The sequence below is a fragment of the Peromyscus maniculatus genome, chromosome 18 (assembly GCF_049852395.1).
Source record: "Peromyscus maniculatus bairdii isolate BWxNUB_F1_BW_parent chromosome 18, HU_Pman_BW_mat_3.1, whole genome shotgun sequence".
Classification (NCBI taxonomy): Eukaryota; Metazoa; Chordata; class Mammalia; order Rodentia; family Cricetidae; genus Peromyscus; species Peromyscus maniculatus.
The window spans coordinates 41,551,805-41,557,418 of NC_134869.1; the positions used below are offsets into that span (position 1 = coordinate 41,551,805).

Genomic DNA, 5,614 nt, shown 5'->3' on the forward strand with positions numbered 1-5,614 from the left:
TCCCCTCTCCTCCTCTCCTCTCTCCTCTCATAGGGAACCGAACCTAGGACCTCCGCAATTGCACTCACTGCTCCTAACCCCTGAGCTTTTCTCCTCCTGCTCTTCTCCTTAGTCTTTTTTGGTCTTCTCTTCAGCCCAGGTTTCTCCTATTGATTCTCTCTGCCTGACAGACACACCCATCCTTTCTCTGCCTAGCTATTGGCCCTTCAGCTCTTCACCCATTAGGTGCTTAGGCCGGCAGACCCAAGCAGATGCAGCACATCTTTAAGTAATTAAACACACATCCTGGCATCATTACACAAATGCAGCATCAACAAAGGTAACACGCTTTTACACAGTTAAAAGTAACAGTCTACAGCATCAACAAATGGAAATACATCTTTGCCTACTTAAAATAATATTCTACAGCAGTCCTGTTGTGATGTGATTTGCAAATATTCATGCAGAGACACATAAAATACGATAGAAAACTATGTAAAACCAAAGCCGTAGTTTAAGACACTCCATTGCAAGAGAAGTGCAAACCATCTACCAAAATGTTAGCACAGGTCATGGGGGGGGGAGGAGAATTATGAGTGATTTCTTTCTTTTTCCCCCCTCACATTTTACACATTGTCTATACAGAAGCTTATTAATAGTTATTCTTCTGAGGTAAGCCTTGTCTCACCTTTCCAGCCCCCTAAACTCTAAGACTTCCTCTCTGTACTGCTAAGCTCAGTTCACCTTCATCACCCATTTCTCTCTTTCTCAGCTTCACAGGGAATCAAAGCAGATGATGAAAAATCAGACTTTCAGTGAATTCATTCTCCTGGGATGCACAGATGCACCGGAGCTTCAAATCTGTGTTTTCCTATTCCTCCTCCTCACATACATTCTCAGCATTATGCGAAATCTCACTATTATTATCCTCACACTGCTTGATTCCCACCTCCAGACACGCATGTACTTCTTCCTCAGGAAATACTCCTTCCTAGAAATCTCCTTTACATCCACTTTTACTCCTTGAATGCAGGTCAGCATCTCCACAGGAATTAAGACCATCAGCTTTGCTGGCTGCTTCACTCAGTACTTCTTTGCCATCTTCTTTGGAGCCACTGAATTCTGCCTTCTGACTGCCATGTCCTATGACCGCTATGTGGCCATCTGCAAACCCCTGCACTACACCACCATCATGAGCAACAGGGTCTGCACCCTGCTGGTCCTCTGCTCTTGGCTGAGTGGCTTCCTAGTCATCTTATTCCCAATCATCTTGACCAGTCAGCTGGACCTCTGTGCATCCAATGTGCTCAATCATTATTACTGTGACTATGGGCCCCTCATAGAAATAGCTTGCTCAGACACAAGGCTGCTGGAACTCTTTGATTTTGTCTTAGCAGACATGAACTTGATAGTCACCCTGGTGCTGGTGATTCTCTCCTACACTCGCATCATCAGGACCATTCTGAAGATCCCTTCTGCACAGCAGAGGAAGAAGGCCTTTTCCACGTGTTCCTCCCACATGGTTGTCATCTCCCTCTCTTATGGAAGCTGCATCTTCATGTACATAAAGCCTTCAGCAACAGAAGGAGTGGCCTTCAATAAGGGTGTGGCTGTGCTCAATACCTCAGTTGCCCCTTTACTGAACCTGTTCATTTACACTCTAAGGAATAAGCAAGTAAAACAAGCTTTCAATGATGTGGTCAGAAAAATAATGCATCTTTATTCGTATTAGTGGCCTCAAAATAAATGGAAATGTTGGGTGACATTCAGGCTATGCCTCCTCTTTGTTGAAGTGAATTTCAGGGAAGCTTGGTGTGACTGTGTGTCCACAGTCTGTTTCAAACCAGTTCAAGAATTTCTGTTATCTACCTTTAAAGAATGAAAGAGGGGGGCTGGAGAGATGGTCCAGAGGTTAAGAGCACTGGCTGCTCTTACAGAGGTCCTGAGTTCAATTCCCAGCTCAGAATCAGAACAGGTGGCTCAGAACCACCTGTAATGAGATCTGGTGCCCTCTTCTGGTCTGCAGGTATACATGCAGGCAGAACACTGTCTACATAATAAATAAATAAATAAATCTTTAAAAAAAAAAAAAAAAGGAATGATGGTATTGTATTCCCCAAAATATTGTGCATGCTAATAAACTTATCTGGGGTCAGAGACAGAGCAGCCACAATATTAAACATAAAGGATAGACAGTGGTAGCACCTTTAATCCTAGCATTTCAGAGGCAGAAATCCATGTGTTCAAGGATACAGACAGGCATGGTCATTCATCACGCCTTTAATCCCAGAAAGCAAGCCTTTAATCCCAGGGAGTGGTGGTATAAAGCAGAAAGGTATATAAGGTGTGAGGACCAGAAACTAGAAGCATTTGGCTGATTAAGCATTTGGCCTGGTTAAGCATTTTGGCCTGGTTAAGCATTTAGCTGCTTAAGCATTCAGACTTTTGAGCAGCAATTCAGCTGAGACCCATTCTGGATGAGGACTCAGAGGCCTCCAGTCTGAGGAAACAAGACCAGCTGAGGATCCAGCGAGGTAAGGTAGCTGTGGCTTGTTCTGGCTCTCTGATCTTCCAGTGTTCACCCCAATAACTGGCCTCAGGTTTGATTTTTTTAATAAGAAACTTTAAGATTCATGCTACAAAAGGGACAGAAAAATTATCTTGGCAGACTGTATACAGAATACAACTAGCTAAAATTATTTTGCTTGTCATAAATTGGAGGATCAGCCTAATGACTGCACCTCTATTATTTCAATCATCATCTTTTAACTCAATTGATAATTATCAAAATTGCAAATGCACTGTGTCAGAAATTGCTACCTCTTTCTCAGAAGAGATTATTAAACTATGTGAGATATTCTTTTCTAGATCACTTTTCTTTGGGCTCTAAACAATTGCTTTCTAGAGTTTCTTACTCTGATAATTCTTTTTTTTTTTTTTTTTTTTTTTGGTTTTTTTCGAGACAGGGTTTCTCTGCGTAGCTTTGCGCCTTTCCTGGAGCTCACTTGGTAGCCCAGGCTGGCCTCGAACTCACAGAGATCCGCCTGGCTCTGCCTCCCGAGTGCTGGGATTAAAGGCGTGCGCCACCACCGCCCGGCCCTACTCTGATAATTCTTAAGATTGCCTCTCTGGCTAAGGTGAATGCTCCGCAGATAATATGCTTGCTTTGAAAATCTGAACCTGTGTTCAGATCCCAGCACCTCTGTACTAGCTGGGCACAATGGCTTACACTGTAACCCTAACATGCAAGAAAGGGCCAAAGATAAGCTGATTCCACATATTCACTGGTCATTGGCCTAAAAGGTAAGCCACAGGTTCAGTGAGAAATCCTGTCTCAAATAATAAGATGGCAAGCCATTGAGGAAAGACACCAGATGTCAACATCTGGCCTCCAAACCCCTCACATATTGGCAAATATATATATATATATATATATAGAGAGAGAGAGAGAGAGAGAGAGAGAGCCCAATTTTTTAAGACATTTCTTCGAATCTTGCAAGGTCATTTCCTAATACACAGCATTTGGTTTCATGAGTACTCCCAAGAACATTACTAACTGTTTCCTGAGAACAAAATGGAAAATGTTATGACTCTTTTTAAAGGAAGACTCAGAACAAGAAAATTTCTGGCAATCTTGGTTGTAATAGAAATCTACTAAGTGATCATGAAGCAAGGGCATGCCTGAGATTTAGAGAACACATAAAAGATGATTTCTGGAGAGACTAGGATGAGTATTTAGGGTGCATTGCCACGTTCTACTATATCCACAATACCCAGCATTCAAAGACTCTTGAATGCTTCTTTGACCTTGCCAATCATTGTAGTCATAGCAGCCTGAGTTCCTGTACACACAGAGCCATCTGGGTTCTAATAGGTCAGTTCCCATTGTCATCATGACCACTCTTCCTACCATTATCCTTTGTAAATGAAAACCATCACTGAATCTTGGTGGTTCTGGTGCCTTCTCAAAAACATCAACCTCACATCCTGGGTAGATGTAGGGCCTCATAAGGGATAAATATTTTAGTCCAAACTATGTGGCCAAAGCTGCCAAATTCTGATGCTTACTGGAGCTAGAACATGGCCCCCTTGTTCAACTACATCTTCAACAACTTTCTGTTTTCCGTGGTTTCCTTCAATGCCTAAGCTTGGCTGTCCTGGAACTTGCTCTCTACCAGTCTCTGCCTCTGGAGTGCAGGGATTAAAGGCATGCACCACCACACCTGTCTATGAGCCTTTTGTTAATTCCTTTTCACAAGTTGGAAATGTAGCAGTGTGGGATCTGGTCCTGAGGTCACTGCTCCCTTTATTCCATTTCTTAATCTACACTTTTCTATGTGAAATAAAACTTGAAAATCACTCAGAAGTGTCCAGAGCCTCTGACAGGAACTCCTGGACATCTTTTACAGGGACTATAAAACCCTAAAATGAAGGAGATGCTCCACAGGAGGGGAGACCAGAGCTGCCTCATCTGCCTCTGTCTCCCTCCCTCTCTCCATCTCTGTGTCTGTTTATCATTCTCACTCTCTTTTTAACATCTTTTCCTTTTTGCCAAACCCAGCAACACAATTGGTGAACTGGGTTGATCAAGTGCTGTTTGTGACACTCTATGGTCTCAGTTTGGACATACACAGCACTAGTACCTAGCAAATTCATTCCAAAACTCTTATACTGTGACAGCAATTCCAGTGCAAAGTCCAAATAGGAACTACAAAGGAGAGCCAAGGTCTGAGGCTTACAATATGTGTGAATAACAAAGAGTCCAGATTCTCAAGGTATGACATCCAGAGTCTAGATACAAGTAAGTGGCTGCTTGGCGCCCTCTAGTGACACATCGTGTTCTTGCAATATTACACACACCTTGCTCTACAGTTTTTAAAGATAATAATTATAAAAATACTTTAAATAAAAAGGTAAAACAACTTAAAGTTCTCCTGTGATTGAACCACTGCTTGAAGAATCATCTAGGCAAGCATTGTCTCAAATGCAGACTGTTTCACTTTTGAGAAAATGTCAAACACTTTCTCTTTTCCCTGCTCAAAGATCAATCCAAAGGGGATCAGAGACTTTAATGTACAACCTAAAACTTTGAAACTGTTAGGGAGAACATAGGTAAAACTCTTCAAAATATAAGCATGGGCAAGTACTCTAACAAGGGCTCCAATAGCACTTGAAATCATCCCAAGAATTGAGAGAGGGCAATAGATTAAAGTAATTGCACACAACAAAGGAAATTACCACAAATCTCCTTTTTAAAATGGCCAACTATATATCACACGGGAGATTGATATCTAAGATATATAAAGAATTACAAAAGTCAAATACAAAAAAATTATCCAATCAATAAATGAACTAATGGAGTATATACAGTTCTCAAAAGAAGAAGTACAAATGGCCAAGGGGTACTTGAAAAATGTCCAACATCCTTAGCCATCAAGGAAATACAAATTGAAAATGCTTTGAAATTCCACCTCACCTTAGTCAGGATGGCTATCATGAAGAAAACAAATGATGACAGATTCTATCAAAGTTGTCAGGAAGGAAGAATCCTGACGCTGCAGATGAGAGTGTAAGCTGATGCCTCCACTGTGGGAATCAACACGGGGCTGTGTTACTTCCCTGAACAGCAAACAGC

General features: G+C 41.8%; 1 pseudogene; it reads left to right on the forward strand.

Annotated features, from left to right (window-relative positions):
- The first annotated feature begins 772 nt into the window (after positions 1 to 772).
- LOC143269307 (olfactory receptor 6C4-like) lies at positions 773 to 1,711 on the forward strand (annotated as a pseudogene).
- The last annotated feature ends 3,903 nt before the right edge of the window (positions 1,712 to 5,614 follow it).